The following is a 20,320-nucleotide window of genomic DNA, read 5'->3' as shown; positions in this document are numbered from 1 at the left end:
TCACCTGCCTCTAGTGACTGCACGTCACTGGTTTTCACAACAACAAAAAATCCATACACAAATGTTAAAAAGCGACGTTAACGAGCTAACGCATGTGATTAATGAGAAGATGATGGCATGAATCACATTTATTTCGTGCTCATTTATTCATGTTGCTGCTGTATGATCGTTTTATTGAACTATTTTAAACAGTCTTTGTACTTTTTACATCAAACTTGAATTTGTTTCCATGCATGTTTAAAAGTCAATCACGTTTTATGGAAGAGAAAGTGTTCAGTAATTATTTTGCAGTGCAAAAAAAAACATTTTAATATAAATAAAATATACATTTTAAACCTATTACAGGGGATGGAACCCAGTGATATTGTTTTATAAGACAAACATAAAAAGTATAAAAATATAAATCCATATTTCTATATCTATATACATATATACATACATATATACTCACTGTTATTGTGTATTTTGCAGGAGATGAGACAGTTTAGCATGCTTCGCCGTCAGTTCACACTTAAATAAGACTTCCAAACGAGCTTTTCTTCTAATCACTCACACTTCACAGCGTGTTAGTGAGTGGAATTTATTGGTTTTGACCCCTCGGCAAACTAATCACATTGTAGGATTTGAACTTTGACCCCTGCTAAGCCTGAGAGATTAGTGACTTTGGTGTAATGGAGCCTCCCTTGAAGGAAGTAAGGAAGGAAGGAAAGAAGGAAGAAGCTAAACAGGTTGAATGTCATGTGGATTACTCTCGAGGGACATCCATCCATCCATTTTCTACCGCTTGTCCCATTCGGTGTCGTGGGACATGTGTACTATAAATATTATTTAATTATTTTAAATAATTTTACGTTTATATATATATATATTTTTTTTTTTTATGAAAAAAATATTTTGATTTTAAATAAATATATATTTTAAATTTTAATATAAAAAAATACATTTATTTGAATTTGGAAATTTGAGATAGATTTTTAGTTTTAATGTTAAATACTGTATATAATGTGCTATTACGATTTAAAATATGTTTTTATTTTCAACTTTAAATATTACAATATTTAAATTAAATTACATACAAAAAACTTTTTTAATTTTAAAATATGAAATAATTTTTTAATATATTTTTACTTTCAGTATAAGTGACAGTATGACTTAATGGAGAGGCTATTCTACGATTGACTATAGCCTTTGATTGTACTTTTATATGCAAAACAACTATGTATAAGAATACATTTTTTTTTTAAAAAGGCAAATAAATTACTGTATAAAAATAAGACAAAAAAATGTATAGATCCTTTTTATGAACGGTAAAAGATTAAGGTCAAATAATACATTCATAAGAAAAAAATCTGAGGCACTCATATATATGTATATATATGTATATATATATATATATATATATATGTATATATATATTCATATATATATATATATATATATATGAATATATATATATATACATGAATATATATATATATATGAATATATATATGAATATATGTATATATATATATTAATATATATTAATATATATATTTTTTAATATATATATATATATAGATGTATTTTTTAAAAATATATATATATGTATATATAGTCACGGTTTCTGTGGTTTATCCGTTATACAGTGCTCACCTGCTCAATATATATATATATATATATATATATATATATATATATATATATATATATATATATATATATACATATATGCACATTCATACTGTATATAATATATTCTTTCTTATAAGTTTAATTTGGATCCCTAGACTGAAGTGCACCAGAGGAAGACACCCAAGCAGCACTCCATGCATTTTGCTTTTTTATTCAAAATAATACATTTTTGAATGTGTCCTTATTGAGCAAAATGCGACTACTTTGCTAACATACATAACATAAGAAAACATTTATCAAAATACGCAATTAAATGTATTTCAACGTTGAATACGTCAACATTGATTTTGATTAGTTTTTGAGCAATGACATTTACATTTTTTTTTTTTAAGTCTCACTAAAATTCTTGGGGATGGATAAGGGCATACTTGCCAACCTTGAGACCTCCGATTTCGGGAGGTCGGGGGTGGGGCGGGGGGCGTGGTTAAGATATATATATATAGAAAATACTTGACTTTCAGTGAATTCTAGCTATATATATTTTTTATTACATATATATATATATATATATATATATATAAATAAATAAAATAAATACTTGAATTTCAGTGTTCATTTATTTACACATATACACACACACATAACACTCATCTACTCATTGTTGAGTTTAGGGTTGAATTGTCCATCCTTGTTCTATTCTCTGTCACTATTTCAGAACACACACATTATACAAATATACATTATAAAATCAATAAGAAAAGGGGAGCTCTAATTTGGGAGTCTGAATTAGGATCAGAAGTTCCTATATAAACATTGCGCACTCACGTCGCCTTTTTGTATTGATTACTGCAGCTGTGCACTGGATTCATTCACAAATACAAACTACAACTCACAAACACTTTAGAGTTAGGCTCCACCATCAGAATGTGTACTTAAACTTATAAAGATCACATGGATATTATTCAGTGAGTTGATTCACCAAAACTAACCTGTTATACAGGAGGAAAAAAGCACACAGGACGTTTCAATTGTTCACAGACTGGTCGCGCTCATCAGAATGACAAGACACTTCCGGTCTGCAGGTGATAGCATTCAATTGGGAAGAAACGCCCTACTGAGCTGGAGGGGGCGTGGCCTCCAGCTCCGCCTGAATTTCGGGAGATTTTCGGGAGAAAATTTGTCCCGGGAGGTTTTCGGGAGAGGCGCTGAATTTCGGGAGTCTCCCGGAAAATCCGGGAGGGTTGGCAAGTATGGATAAGGGTCCTACTCATAAGTGTTCAAAATAAATCATACATTTGATTTGTTCACTTTCAACACCATAGTCTTAAGATGAACTTCAGATATATTCACTAATTACATTTTAAAATAATGTTTTCATGTTTTTTTGTTTGTTTTTCCCCCCTTTTTCTTAAATAAAACTTTGTTTTTTTGTATAGCAAAAAACACAAAATACACAATAAAATGCATTTCAAAGTGTAATATTTGATGTGAAATAATTGGTGCCTTAAATATGTCAATAATTCATAACAACATTGATTTTGATTAATTTTTGAGCATTGCCATTTTTTCTTCTTTCTTTTTAAGTCTCTACTAAAATTATTTGGGATGAATAAGAGTCCCACTCATAAAAGTGTTCAAAATAAATCATACATTTTATTTTTTCACTTTCAACACCATAGTTTTAAGATGACCTTCAGATTTATTCACTAATTACATTTTTTAAATTATTTTTTCATGTTTTTTTTCCTCTTTTTGTTAAATAAAACTTTGTTTTTGATATAGCAAAAACATAAAATAGGCAATAAAATGTATATTAAAGTGTAATATTTGATGTGAAATAATTGAAGCCTTGAATACGTCAATAATTCATAACATTGATTTTGATTATTTTTTTAGCAATATTAAAAAAAAAAAAGTTTTAAGTCTCACTAAAATGATTTGGGATTGGATAAGGGCCCCACTCATAAAAGTGTTCAAAATAAATCATACATTTTATTTTTTCACTTTCAACAAGATGACCTTCAGATCTATTACATTTCAAAAATATTTTTCATGTTTTTTTGTTTGTTTTTTCCTCTTTTTTGTTAAATAAAACTTTGTTTTTGGCATAGCAAAAACACAAAATTCGCAATAAAATGTATTTCAAGTGTAATATTTGAGTGAAATAACTTGAGCCTTAAATATGTCAATAATTCATAACAACATTTATTTTGATTATTTTTTTAGCAATGATATTTAAAAAAAAAAGTTTTAAGTCTCACTAAAATTATTTGGAATGGATAAGGGCCCCACTCATAAAAGTGTTCAAAATAAATCATACATTTTATTTTTTCACTTTCAACACCATAGTTTTAAGATGAACTTCAGATTTATTCACTAATTACATTTTTAAAATTATTTTTTCATGTTTTTTTCCCTCTTTTTGTTAAATAAAACTTTGTTTTTGATATAGCAAAAACACAAAATAGGCAATAAAATGTATATCAACGTGTAATATTTGATGTGAAATAATTGAAGCCTTGAATACGTCAATAATTCATAACAACATTGATTTTGATTAGTTTTTGATCAATGACATTTAATTATTTTTTTTTAAGTCTCACTAAAAGTCTTGGGGATGAATAAAGGTCCCACTCATAAGTGTTCAAAATAAATCATACATTTGATTTTTTTCACTTTCAACACCATAGTTTTAAGATGACCTTCAGATATATTACATTTCAAAAATATTTTTCATGTTTTTTTCCCCCTTTTTCTTAAATAAAACTTTGTTTTTGGTATAGCAAAAACCCAAAATATGCATTAAAATGTATTTCAAAGTGTAATATTTGATGTGAACTAATTGGAGCCTTAAATATGTCAATAATTCATAACAACATTGATTTTGATTCATTATTATTTTTTGAGCTATGACAGTACAAAATAATAAACTGCCTACATTGCTCATTTTCTCCTTACATTTCACCTGTTTGCTCTTTTATCACACATGTTTATGTTTTGTTTTTTTCCCCCATTTTGAAAAGTGTTTTTTCAGAGCTGTTAAAAAATGAGGCCGTCCGCACGTTGCAAGCAGACTATTCTCTCAGACGTCTCATGTTCCTTCCCGGTGACCTCGGACAACAATCTGATTGTCTTTTGTCCTTTTAGAGCCAAATGTTACATTTTTGTGTTTGCTATAAACCAGCGAGCCTCTGGTCGGCCTCCACATTCCATGTGAGAGGACTAAACATGACCATGAAGATCCCCTTGAAACAAACCTTGCTCCCAAACACACACACACACACACACACACACACACACACACACACACACACACACACACACGCATTCTTGTATTTGTTACCTTCTTGAGACCTCTGAAAAATGCCTACCTCTTTAGGACGACCCTTTCTAGATATATAAAGATTTGTATTTACAACATTAATAATATATACATACTATGTAGTGATGGGTTGATGAGGCGTCATGAAGCGTTTCGACACATTGCAAAACTGTATTGATACTGTGTCGATACTGTGTCACTAAATACTGACATCTGCTGGACATTAAAAATCCCTACAGGCAACCTATGGACCGACTCAACTGACACTGATTTGATGCCCTAGACCAGGGGTCACCAACCTTTTTGAAACCAAAAACTACTTCTTGGGTACTGATTAATGCGAAGGGCTACCAGTTTGATACACACTTAAATAAATAAATATATTGTCATTTGTAAGTTACACATAAGTGTGATTTAAACAAGAATAGCTCAATAAATAAATGTATATATATAAAAAAAATGGGTATTTCTGTCTGTCATTCCGTCGTACATTTTTTTTTTCCTTTTACGGAAGGTTTTTTGTAGAGAATAAATGATGAAAAAAACACTTAATTGAACGGTTTAAAAGAGGAGAAAACACGAAAAAATTTAAAATAAAATTTTGAAACATAGTTTATCTTCAATTTCGACTCTTTAAAATTCAAAATTCAACCGACAAAAAGAAGAGAAAAACTAGCTAATTTGAATCTTTTTGAAAAAATTAAAAAAATAATTTATGGAACATCATTAGTAATTTTTCCTGATTAAGATAAATTTTAGAATTTTGATGACATGTTTTAAATTGGTTAAAATCCAATCTGCACTTTGTTAGAATATTTAACAAATTGGACCAAGCTATATTTCTAACAAAGATAAATCAGTATTTCTTCTAGATTTTCCAGAACAACAATTTTAAAAGAAATTCAAAATACTGTGAAATAAGATTTAAATTTGATTCTACAGATTTTCTAGATTTGCCAGAATATTTTTTTTTTGAATTTTAATCATAGTAAGTTTGAAGAAATATTTCACAAATATTCTTCGTGGAAAAACCAGAAGCTAAAATATTTATTATTCTTTACAATAAAAAATAAATACATTTACTTGAACATTGATTTAAATTGTCAAGAAAGAAGAGGAAGAAATTTAAAAGGTATATTTGTTTAAAAATCCTAAAATCATTTTTAAGGTTGTATTTTTTCTCTAAAATTGTATTTCTAAAAGTAATAAGAAGCAAAGTAAAAAATAAATGAATTTATTTAAACAAGTGAAGACCCATCCATCCATCCATTTTCTACCGCTTATTCCAAGTGAAGACCAAGTCTTTAAAATATTTTCTTGGATTTTTGTCTCTTTTAGAATTAAAAATGTCGAGCAAAACGAGACCAGCTTGCTAGTAAATAAATACAATTTAAAAAATAGAGGCAGCTCACTGGTAAGTGCTGCTCTTTGAGCTATTTTTAGAACAGGCCAGCGGGCGACTGATCTGGTCCTTACGGGCTACCTGGTGACCGCGGGCACCGCGTTGGTGACCCCTGCCCTAGTATATACAATAATATAAACCAAGTCATTTCGGATTATTTCATATCTTCATTTAAATAAAAATATATTTTTATCTTTTTTAGATACAGTCAATAAATAATGTGAACATGTATCATAACATGGAAATCTAAGAGAACGTGTTGTGGATGATTGTGGACTGGGAATTGTTTTAATTTTATTTTTTTACACATTTTTATTAAAAAAAAAAAAAAAGTTTTTCCGACGTATTACATTTTAGACGATTTCTCTTCTTAGTTATTATTTCTCCGGCTGTAGAAAAGAGCCGCTCACAGGGCACAGAGGAGGCGACACAGTTGGCGTATCGGTCACGTGACCAAAACAGCTCATGATCGGTCACGTGACTTTCTAAAAGCGGTACGCGCACCGACACAGGGTTTCGCTCTATGAGCTCGACGCATGCGCCGATGCATCGGTGTTGCCGGACCCATCACTAATACTATGCAAACATAAAAAAGCTTGTTGTGAAGAAAATTGTTGGAATTTCACAATAAAAAGGTCCCAATTTCACAAGAAAAATGTTGGCAGTGTTATAATAAAAGTTGTAATTTTACTCAACACAAGTCAAGATTTTACAAGAAAAACTGAACATTTGTGCAATATTATGATACAAGTTGGAATTTTACTCAATAGCAGTCACAATTTTACAAGAAAGCTTAAAATTTTGACAATTTTCTGAAAAGAGTCGTAATTTTACTAGACAAAAGTCACAATTTTATATAAGAAAACTGAAATTTTGACAATATAATAATCTGAATTTTATTTGGCAAAATGATGACAAAAGACCGAGTGTCTCAAATCTCCCTGCCACAAAAGTCATCATTTTACTCAAAAAATTTCACTATTTTAAACAAATTGCCAATATTGTGGTAAGTCAGAATTTTATTTATGTCACCATTTTGCATTAAAAAGTAATAATTTTACGAGAATATATTGCAATATTACAGAAACAGAAAACATTTGGGGAATTGTTCCCAATTTTATGAAAAAGAAGTCTAAACATTGTAAGGAAAAAACTGCTTTTAGTTAATTTAAAAAAAATAAAAAAAATTGTTTTTAATCTTCATTATTTACTTCTAGTTATTACAGTATGTCTCTATATACATTTATTTTTATTTTTTATTATTAATTTTGGTTCAAAGGGGGAACATTTCAACTTTTACACACACTTGTTATTTCATATGTTGACCAGAGAGGTATCACTTTTAAAAACCGACACACAGTCCATCCAGCCATCTATTTTCTACCGCTTGTCCTTTTTTGGGGTCGCGGGGGGGGTGCTGGAGCTTATCTCAGCTGCATTCGGGCGGAAGGCGGGGTACACCCTGGACAAGTCGCCACCTCATCGCAGGGCCAACACAGATAGACAGACAACATTCACACTCACATTCACACACTAAGGCCAATTTAGTGATCAATTTGAAAAAAAATCCCTCCTTTTTTGGGACTGCCCTAATTTTGATAGATTTCACCAGCAGGGGTGCTAATGAGACATTCTCTATTAGATGCAATGGTTTTCCGTACTGGGACCATGATTTCGGTCCTAACTTGTTCACCGGTCCTCATATGAAAGGTACTTTTCCTTGTTGGTGTCTCAAGAAGGGTAGAAAAACAAGAACACACACACACACACACACACACGCACACAAGGTTGTCACGCACCTGCAGGAGAAGGTTGCAGAAGTTCATCTAGAAGCACAAGAAGATGATGTCATCAATCATCTTAACAAACCTTCTTTCACATTCATCTACTATTTGTCATTCTGTGACATTCTTATATTCAAGTTCACCATCTACGCTCCGTAATATCATCAAAGGGTTCAGAGAATCTGGAGAAATCACTGCACGTAAGCCATGATACTACGCACCTTCCATCCCTCCGGTGGTACTGCATCAAAACGTGACACCAGTGTGTAAAGGATATCACCACATGGGCTCAGGAACACTTCAGAAAGCCACTGTCGGTAACTGCAGTTGGTCGCTACATCTGTAAGTGCAAGTTAAAACTCTACTATGCAAAGTCAAAGCCTTTTATCTGTTATGTTTAGACTAAAGGGGAGGTGACGGCAAACAGACACCAGGGGGAGGTATATACAATTATTTATTATATATAAATATATATAGTCAACATATATATATATATATAAATAATAATAAACAATACTACTAAACTAAGGAAATGGAGTGTGAACTAGAATACAAGAGTGTGTGGTGTAAGACTATGTGTGTAGTTAACTGAAGTGAGTGTTACCAACGTGTTGAACGAGATACGAGGAAGTCCATGGGGCAGGCAGGTTATCCGGGGCGAGAGAGAGGCGTCGGAATCCAGGGGCGAGCAAGAGGTCGAGGAACGAAGGAAGCAGTCAGAGTCCAGAGGGAGATCCAGGGGAAAATGAGACGCACAGCTCACTTTCCAGGCGACGGAGGGTACTGCGGGGACACGGGAGAAGACAAGGGACAAATCAAGGCACGGAGAGGAAACACGAATATAGCATAAAGCTTGTTGCTTACGGTACACCATGAGAAAGCTAAGTTCCCGCGCCGATCCTAGGGTCCACTGGTCTTTTAACCAGCTCGCCCTCATCAGTTCCAGGTGTGAAGATTGCCAGCGAGTGATTGCAGCTGGTGGCTGCTGCAGGGCGGGGACGCGCGCGGCGCGTCCCTGGATGTGCGCACCCGTGGGCGTGTCCCGAGGTGCGCACAGACGTATGAGCGGCGTTGGCAGGAGCCTGAGCCGTAACATTATCAACAACACCCAGAAATGCCGCCGGCTTCGCTGGGCCCGAGCTCATCTAAGATGGACTGATGCAAAGTGGAAAAGTGTTCTGTGGTCTGACGAGTCCACATTTCAAATTGTTTTCGGAAACTGTGGATGTCGTGTTCTCTGAACTAAAGAGGAAAAGAACAATCCGGACTGTTCTAAGGTGAAAGTGTAAAAGGCAGCATGTGTGATGGTATGGGGGTGTATTAGTGCCCAAGACATGGGTAACTTACACATCTATGAAGGCTCCATTAATGCTGAAAGGTACATACAGGTTTTGGAGCAACATATGTTGCCATCCAAGCAACGTTACCATGGACGCCCCTGCTTATTTCAGCAAGACAATGCGGCCCTTGGACCCTGGCTACTAGGTTTTTCTGATTTCAAAAATTGGCAGGTATTGAAGTTATAAAGCTTTTGCCTGTTAAAGAAAGGAGACTGATCCAATGCAGCACAGACTTTCCCGTGCCACGCTGTCACGACCCAGACGCACACCAGTGCGCAATCATATGGGAGCCGCGCTGAGCGCACCTCCAAGCGCGTCTCGCTGCCGGCGACGGCCGGGTATGGGCCCGACGCTCCAGCGCCATCCATTTTCAGGGCTAGTTGATTCGACAGGTGGGTTGTTACACACTCCTTAGCGGGTTCCGACGTCCATGGCCACCGTCCTGCTGTCTATATCAACCAGGGTGAGCCCCACCCCTTTCGTGAGCGCACTGCGCGCGGAGTGACCCCTGTTACGCGCCCCCGGCAACAGGGGTGGCGGGCAGGTAAGCTGCGCGGGCGGAGCGCGCGGAGTGACCCATGTTACGAGCCCCGGGGGTGGCGGGCAGGTAAGCTGCTTACCTGCTGCGCGTGACGCCGGCCGCGGCGAAGGCGGACGAGGCGGGGTGTCGGTGCGGTGGGCGCGGTGGTGACCCTGGACGTGCGTCGGGCCCTTCTCGCGGATCACCTCAGCTACGGCTCCCGGTGGGGCCCTCTCGGGGGAAGGGGCCTCGGTCCCGGACCCCGGCGAGGCGTCCCTTCTCCGCTCCGTAAAAGTGTCCATCTCTTTTTTTTTTTTTCTTCTGTTGTGGCATATGCTGCAGGTGCCTGCTCGTTTTTCGTATGTGGGTAACAACATTTAACTATGTATATATATTTACCAATTGGTTTAACTGCCACCCGCCTGAATCTATTTAAAATCTAATTTTTTTTTATTTCAACCGCCCGACCCGACCCGCGGATAAAATCTATTTTTTTTTAATTTCATCCGCCCGATCCGCGGATAATCCGCGGACTCCGCGGTTGTGCCCGCAAACCGCGCATCTCTAATATATATATATATATATATATATATATATATATATATGTTTTCCAATATTCACACACAGTGTTACTGTTCAAACTGTGTGTACGGTTACAGAGGCCAAAAATATTACATATGTTTGTTAAATTTGATTAATAAATATTCAAACACAGTGTTACTGTTCAAACTTTGGTACAGTTACGGATATATATATATATATATATATATATATATATATATATATATATATATATATATATATATATATATATATATATATATATATATATATATATATATATATATTCGTTCTTTCCATTTTGACAGAAAAAAAATATGTACTGCATGAAATTGTATACCGGGTCTAACATTGCAACAAATATTGTAATCCTAAAAAAATTCCCATTGAAGAGATTGAGGACGGCAGCTTCGTACTACAGCAAGTCTTTAATTGTGATGAGACCCCTGGACTTTTCTGGAAAAATATGCCAAAGTGGACTTATTTCACGGCGGAAGAGAAGAGTATCAGTCATAATGTTAATGTAAGTTTATATACGTTTATTATTGTAGCAATGTGGTTGTTAAAGTTAACAATTTGTGTGGTTTCTGGTAGTTTGTGAGGGCACCGGAGGGACTTCTATGTGTTGGCAGTGCATACAGGGCAGTTCAGCTTGTTGTTGTTGTTGTTTTGGCGTGTTAAAAAAGAGATACCCTCTGTGTTGTGTTTGTTTGACATACAGTACTTATATATTAAAAACCTTCACTGAAACATGCACTTTGTCCAAGCCGGAACCAATTAATCATATTGACATTGTTCCTTATGGAGAAATTTGCTTCACTATACAAACTCTTCGTTTTACAAACCATGTTCCAGAAGCAGTTCAGGTGGAAATTGAGGTTGAGATGTGCAGGTCTTTATTCAGGCCTCAGGTCACTTCCAGGCGGTCTACGTGTCGGGACCACGTCCGCCCAGGAAGTCCCCGACTGGGGCCTACAGTTATTACCCACAATGCACCAGGTGAGAGTTGGCCATCATATAATAAGCCTTCAAGTCCGGGTTGTTTTCCAGGCCAGGGACCCCAAAACTGATCCAGAGGAGCAGAGACCTCCTACTAAATGAAATGAGAAGATATTAATGCATTCTAAAAATACAGTATAGCGGTGCTAATCGCTGGCTGGCAACTGGCATGCTAATCGCTAGTTGACAACTAACTTATCGCTAATTGATGCGCTAATTGCTGACTGGCAACTGGCGCCTTTGTTATTATCTAGCAAATGGCCTGCTAAACCCTAGTCGACAACCAGCACGCTAATTGCTACCTTGCCACTGGTACACTAACTGCTAGCTGGCAAATAACATGCTAATCCCGAACTGCCAGCTGGCATGCTAATTGCTGGCTAGCAAATGTTACGCTAATTGCTGGCTGGCAACATGCGCCTTAGTCATTGGCTGGCAGCTACCAAGCTGATTGTTAGCCGACAACAACCACACTAATTGCTATCTGACAACAGATAACCTAACCCTAACCCTAACCCTAACCCTATCTGACAACAGATAACCTAACCCTAACCCTAACCGTGCTAATTGCTGGCTGAAAACAAGCGCCATAATCATTGGCTGGCAACTACTGAGCTGATTGTTAGCCAACAACGACCACACTTATTGCTATCTGACAACAGATACCCTAACCCTAACCCTAACCCTAACCCTAACCCTAACCCCACCCCCAACCCTAACCAACTATTTTGCTTTATGCCTAACCCTAACCCTAACCCTAACCAACTATTTTGCTTTATGCCTAACCTTAACCCTAATCCTAACCCCAACACCAACACCAACCCCGACCCTAACCGTGCTAATTGCTGGATGAAAACAAGCGCCATAATCATTGGCTGGCAACTACTGAGCTGATTGTTAGCCAACAACGACCACACTAAACGCTATCTGACAACAGATACCCTAACCCCAACCCCAACCCTAACCCTAACCCCAACCCCAACCCCAACCCTAACCCTAACCGGGCTAATTGCTGGATGAAAACAAGCGACTTAATCATTGGCTGGCAGCTACTGAGCTGATTGTTAGCCGACAACGACCACACTAATCGCTATCTGACAACAGATAACCTAACCCCAACCCCAACCCCAACCCTAACCCTAACCCCAACCCCAACCCCAACCCTAACCCTAACCGGGCTAATTGCTGGCTGAAAACAAGCGCCTTAATCATTGGTTGGCAACTACTGAGCTGATTGTTAGCCAACAACGACCACACTAATCGCTATCTGACAACAGCTACCCTAACCCTAACCCTAGCCCTAAACCTAACCAACTCTTTTGCTTTATGACTAACCCTAACCCTAACCCCAAACCTAACCCTAATCCTAATCCTAACCCCAGCCCCAACCCTAACCCCAACCCTAACCCTAACCGTGCTAATTGCTGGCTGAAAACAAGCGCCATAATCATTGGCTGGCAACTACTGAGCTGATTGTTAGCCGACAACGACCACACTAATTGCTATCTGACAACAGATACCCTAACCCCAACCCCAACCCTAACCCTAACCGGGCTAATTGCTGGCTGAAAACAAGCGCCTTAATCATTGGTTGGCAACTACTGAGCTGATTGTTAGCCAACAACGACCACACTAATCGCTATCTGACAACAGCTAACCTAACCCTAACCCTAACCTTAACCCTAGCCCTAAACCTAACCAACTCTTTTGCTTTATGCCTAACCCTAACCCTAACCCCAAACCTAACCACAAACCTAACCCTAATCCTAATCCTAATCCCAACCCCAACCCCAACCCTAACCCTAACCGTGCTAATTGCTGGCTGAAAACAAGCGCCATAATCATTGGCTGGCAGCTACTGAGCTGATTGTTAGCCGACAACGACCACACTAAACGCTATCTGACAACAGATACCCGAACCCTAACCCTAACCCTGATCCAACCCCAACCCCAACCCTAACCCTAACCCTAACCCTACCCCAACCCTAACCGTGCTAATTGCTGGCTGAAAACAAGCGCCTTAATCATTGGCTGGCAACTACTGAGCTGATTGTTAGCCAACAACGACCACACTAATCGCTATCTGACAACAGCTAACCTAACCCTAACCCTAACCCTAGCCCTAAACCTAACCAACTCTTTTGCTTTATGCCTAACCCTAACCCCAAACCTAACCCTAACCCTAATCCTAACCCCAACCCTAACCCTAACCCTAACCGTGCTAATTGCTGGCTGAAAACAAGCGCCTTAATCATTGGCTGGCAGCTACTGAGCTGATTGTTAGCCGACAACGACCACACTAAACGCTATCTGACAACAGATACCCGAACCCTAACCCTAACCCTGATCCAACCCCAACCCTAACCCTAACCCTAACCCTAACCCTACCCCAACCCTAACCGTGCTAATTGCTGGCTGAAAACAAGCGCCTTAATCATTGGCTGGCAGCTACTGAGCTGATTGTTAGCCAACAACGACCACACTAATCGCTATCTGACAACAGCTAACCTAACCCTAACACTAAACCTAACCAACTCTTTTGCTTTATGCCTAACCCTAACCCTAACCCCAACCCCAACCCCAACCCTAACCCTAACCCTAACCGTGCTAATTGCTGGCTGAAAACAAGCGCCATAATCATTGGCTGGCAGCTACTGAGCTGATTGTTAGCCGACAACGACCACACTAAACGCTATCTGACAACAGATACCCTAACCCCAACCCCAACCCTAACCCTAACCCTACCCCAACCCCAACCCTAACCGGGCTAATTGCTGGATGAAAACAAGCACCTTAATCATTGGCTGGCAGCTACTGAGCTGATTGTTAGCCGACAACGACCATACTAATCGCTATCTGACAACAGGTAACCTAACCCTAACCCTAACCCTGATCCAACCCCAACCCTAACCCTAACCCTACCCCTACCCCAACCCTAACCGTGCTAATTGCTGGCTGAAAACAAGCGCCTTAATCATTGGCTGGCAACTACTGAGCTGATTGTTAGCCAACAACGACCACACTAATCGCTATCTGACAACAGCTAACCTAACCCTAACCCTAACCCCAACCCCACCCCCAACCCTAGCCCTAAACCTAACCAACACTTTTGCTTTATGCCTAACCCTAACCCTAACCCCAAACCTAACCCTATTCCTAATCCTAACCCTAACCCCAACCCCAACCCTAACCCTAACCCCAAACCTAACCCTAACCCTACCCCAACCCTAACCGTGCTAATTGCTGGCTGAAAACAAGCGCCTTAATCATTGGCTGGCAACTACTGAGCTGATTGTTAGCCATCAACGACCACACTAATCGCTATCTGACAACAGCTAACCTAACCCTAACCCTAAACCTAACCAACTCTTTTGCTTTATGCCTAACCCTAACCCTAACCCCAAACCTAACCCTAATCCTAATCCGAACCCTAACCCTAACCCCAACCCTAACCCTAACCCTAACCCTAACCGTGCTAATTGCTGGCTGAAAACAAGCGCCATAATCATTGGCTGGCAGCTACTGAGCTGATTGTTAGCCGACAACGACCACACTAAACGCTATCTGACAACAGATACCCTAACCCCAACCCCAACTCCAACCCTAACCCTAAACGTGCTAATTGCTGGCTGAAAACAAGCGCCTTAATCATTGGCTGGTAGCTACTGAGCTGATTATTAGCCAACAACGACCACACTAATCGCTATCTGACAACAGCTAACCTAACCCTAACCCTAACCCTAACCCCAACCCTAGCCCTAAACTTAACCAATTCTTTTGCTTTATGCCTAACCCTAACCCTAACCCCAAACCTAACCCTATTCCTAATCCTAACCCTAACCCTAACCCCAACCCCAACCCTAACCCTAACCCTACCCCTACCCCAACCCTAACCGTGCTAATTGCTGGCTGAAAACAAGCGCCTTAATCATTGGCTGGCAACTACTGAGCTGATTGTTAGCCAACAACGACCACACTAATCGCTATCTGACAACAGCTAACCTAACCCTAACCCTAACCCCAACCCCACCCCCAACCCTAGCCCTAAACCTAACCAACACTTTTGCTTTATGCCTAACCCTAACCCCAAACCTAACCCTATTCCTAATCCTAACCCTAACCCCAACCCCAACCCTAACCCTAACCCCAAACCTAACCCTAACCCTACCCCAACCCTAACCGTGCTAATTGCTGGCTGAAAACAAGCGCCATAATCATTGGCTGGCAACTACTGAGCTGATTGTTAGCCGACAATGACCACACTAATCGCTATCTGGACAACAGCTAACCTAACCCTAACCCTAACCCCAACCCCACCCCCAACCCTAGCCCTAAACCTAACCAACACTTTTGCTTTATGCCTAACCCTAACCCTAACCCCAAACCTAACCCTATTCCTAATCCTAACCCTAACCCCAACCCCAACCCTAACCCTAACCCCAAACCTAACCCTAACCCTACCCCAACCCTAACCGTGCTAATTGCTGGCTGAAAACAAGCGCCTTAATCATTGGCTGGCAACTACTGAGCTGATTGTTAGCCATCAACGACCACACTAATCGCTATCTGACAACAGCTAACCTAACCCTAACCCTAAACCTAACCAACTCTTTTGCTTTATGCCTAACCCTAACCCTAACCCCAAACCTAACCCTAATCCTAATCCGAACCCTAACCCTAACCCCAACCCTAACCCTAACCCTAACCCTAACCGTGCTAATTGCTGGCTGAAAACAAGCGCCATAATCATTGGCTGGCAGCTACTGAGCTGATTGTTAGCCGACAACGACCACACTAAACGCTATCTGACAACAGATACCCTAACCCCAACCCCAACTCCAACCCTAACCCTAAACGTGCTAATTGCTGGCTGAAAACAAGCGCCTTAATCATTGGCTGGTAGCTACTGAGCTGATTATTAGCCAACAACGACCACACTAATCGCTATCTGACAACAGCTAACCTAACCCTAACCCTAACCCTAACCCCAACCCTAGCCCTAAACTTAACCAATTCTTTTGCTTTATGCCTAACCCTAACCCTAACCCCAAACCTAACCCTATTCCTAATCCGAACCCTAACCCTAACCCCAACCCCAACCCTAACCCTAACCCTAACCCTACCCCAACCCTAACCGTGCTAATTGCTGGCTGAAAACAAGCGCCTTAATCATTGTCTGGCAACTACTGAGCTGATTGTTTGCCAACAATGACCACACTAATCGCTATCTGACAACAGCTAACCTAACCCTAACCGTAACCCTAGCCCTAAACCTAACCAACTCTTTTGCTTTATGCCTAACCCTAACCCTAACCCCAAACCTAACCCTAATCCTAATCCGAACCCTAACCCTAACCCTAACCCCAACCCTAACCCTAACCCTAACCGTGCTAATTGCTGGCTGAAAACAAGCGCCTTAATCATTGGCTGGTAGCTACTGAGCTGATTGTTAGCCGACAATGACCACACTAATCGCTATCTGACAACAGCTAACCTAACCCTAACCCTAACCCTAGCCCTAAACCTAACCAACTCTTTTGCTTTATGCCTAACCCTAACCCTAACCCCAAACCTAACCCTAATCCTAATCCGAACCCTAACCCTAACCCTAACCCCAACCCTAACCCTAACCCTAACCGTGCTAATTGCTGGCTGAAAACAAGCGCCTTAATCATTGGCTGGTAGCTACTGAGCTGATTATTAGCCAACAACGACCACACTAATCGCTATCTGACAACAGCTAACCTAACCCTAACCCTAAACCTAACCAACTCTTTTGCTTTATGCCTAACCCTAACCCTAACCCCAAACCTAACCCTATTCCTAATCCTAACCCTAACCCTAACCCCAACCCCAACCCTAACCCTAACCCCAAACCTAACCCTAACCCTACCCCAACCCTAACCGTGCTAATTGCTGGCTGAAAACAAGCGCCTTAATCATTGGCTGGCAACTACTGAGCTGATTGTTAGCCGACAATGACCACACTAATCGCTATCTGACAACAGCTAACCTAACCCTAACCCTAACCCTAGCCCTAAACCTAACCAACTCTTTTGCTTTATGCCTAACCCTAACCCTAACCCCAAACCTAACCCTAATCCTAATCCGAACCCTAACCCTAACCCCAACCCTAACCCTAACCCTAACCGTGCTAATTGCTGGCTGAAAACAAGCGCCATAATCATTGGCTGGCAGCTACTGAGCTGATTGTTAGCCGACAACGACCACACTAAACGCTATCTGACAACAGGTACCCTAACCCCAACCCCAACTCCAACCCTAACCCTAAACGTGCTAATTGCTGGCTGAAAACAAGCGCCTTAATCATTGGCTGGTAGCTACTGAGCTGATTATTAGCCAACAACGACCACACTAATCGCTATCTGACAACAGCTAACCTAACCCTAACCCTAACCCTAACCCCAACCCTAGCCCTAAACCTAACCAACTCTTTTGCTTTATGCCTAACCCTAACCCTAACCCCAAACCTAACCCTATTCCTAATCCTAACCCTAACCCCAACCCCAACCCTAACCCTAACCCCAAACCTAACCCTAACCCTACCCCAACCCTAACCGTGCTAATTGCTGGCTGAAAACAAGCGCCATAATCATTGGCTGGCAACTACTGAGCTGATTATTAGCCAACAATGACCACACTAATCGCTATCTGACAACAGCTAACCTAACCCTAACCCTAGCCCTAACCCTAGTCCTAAACCTAACCAACTCTTTTGCTTTATGCCTAACCCTAACCCTAACCCCAAACCTAACCCTAATCCTAATCCTAACCCTACCCCAACCCTAACCGTGCTAATTGCTGGCTGAAAACAAGCGCCATAATCAATGGCTGGCAACTACTGAGCTGATTGTTAGCCAACAACGACCACACTAATCGCTATCTGACAACAGCTAACCTAACCCCAACCCCAACCCTAGCCCTAAACCTAACCCTAACCCCAACCCTAACCCTAACCCTAACCCTAACCCTTTTGCTTTATGCCTAACCCTAACCCCAAACCTAACCCTAATCCTAATCCTAACCCCAACCCTAACCCTAACCCTAACCAACTCTTTTGCTTTATGCCTAACCCTAACCCTAACCCCAAACCTAACCCTAATCCTAATCCTAACCCCAACCCCAACCCTAACCCTAACCGTGCTAATTGCTGGCTGAAAACAAGCGCCATAATCATTGGCTGGCAACTACTGAGCTGATTGTTAGCCGGCAACGACCACACTAAACGCTATCTGACAACAGATACCCTAACCCCAACCCCAACCCTAACCCTAACCCTAACCCCAACTCCAACCCTAACCGGGCTAATTGCTGGATGAAAACAAGCGCCATAATCATTGGCTGGCAACTACTGAGTTGATTGTTAGCCGACAACGACCACACTAATCGCTATCTGACAACAGATAACCTAACCCTAACCCTAACCTTGATCCAACCCCAACCCTAACCCTAACCCCAAACCTAACCCTAACCCTACCCCAACCCTAACCGTGCTAATTGCTGGCTGAAAACAAGCGCCATAATCATTGGCTGGCAGCTACTGAGCTGATTGTTAGCCAACAACGATCACACTAATCGCTATCTGAAAACAGCTAACCTAACCCTAACCCTAACCCCAATCCTAATCCCAACCCCAACCCTAACCCTAACCCTAACCGTGCTAATTGCTGGCTGAAAACAAGCGCCATCATCATTGGCTGGCAACTACTGAGCTGATTGTTAGCCGACAACGACCACACTAAACGCTATCTGACAACAGCTACCCTAACCCCAACCCCAACCCCAACCCTAACCCTTACCCCAACCCTAACCGCGCTAATTGCTGGCTGAAAACAAGCGCCATAATCATTGGCTGGCAGCTACTGAGCTGATTGTTAGCCAACAACGATCACACTAATCGCTATCTGAAAACAGCTAACCTAACCCTAACCCTAACCCCAATCCTAATCCCAACCCCAACCCTAACCCTAACCCTAACCGTGCTAATTGCTGGCTGAAAACAAGCGCCATCATCATTGGCTGGCAGCTACTGAACTGATTGTTAGCCAACAACGATCACACTAATCGCTATCTGAAAACAGCTAACCTAACCCTAACCCTAACCCCAATCCTAATCCCAACCCCAACCCTAACCCTAACCCTAACCGTGCTAATTGCTGGCTGAAAACAAGCGCCATCATCATTGGCTGGCAACTACTGAGCTGATTGTTAGCCGACAACGACCACACTAAACGCTATCTGACAACAGCTACCCTAACCCCAACCCCAACCCCAACCCTAACCCTTACCCCAACCCCAACCCTAACCGCGCTAATTGCTGGCTGAAAACAAGCGCCATAATCATTGGCTGGCAGCTACTGAGCTGATTGTTAGCCAACAACGACCACACTAATCGCTATCTGACAACAGACACCCTAACCCCAACCCCAATCCCAACCCTAACCCTAACCCCAACCCCAAACCTAACCCTAACCGTGCTAATTGCTGGCTGAAAACAAGCGCCTTAATCATTGGCTGGCAACTACTGAGCTGATTGTTAGCCGACAATGACCACACTATTCGCTATCTGATAACAGATAACCTAACCCTAACCCTAACCTAACCCTAATCCTAAACCCAACACTAACCCTAACCCAACCCTAACCGTGCTAATTTCTGGCTGTAAACAAGCGCCTTAATCATTGGCTGGCAACTACCACGCTAATCGCTATATGGCAACTAACACGCTAATCGCCACCTACTCAATGGCCTAGTGGT

The sequence above is a fragment of the Nerophis lumbriciformis genome, linkage group LG14, assembly GCF_033978685.3.
Source record: "Nerophis lumbriciformis linkage group LG14, RoL_Nlum_v2.1, whole genome shotgun sequence".
NCBI lineage: Eukaryota > Metazoa > Chordata > Actinopteri > Syngnathiformes > Syngnathidae > Nerophis > Nerophis lumbriciformis.
The sequence above is the reverse complement of the archived record's forward strand: the minus strand, read 5'-3'. Positions refer to the sequence as shown.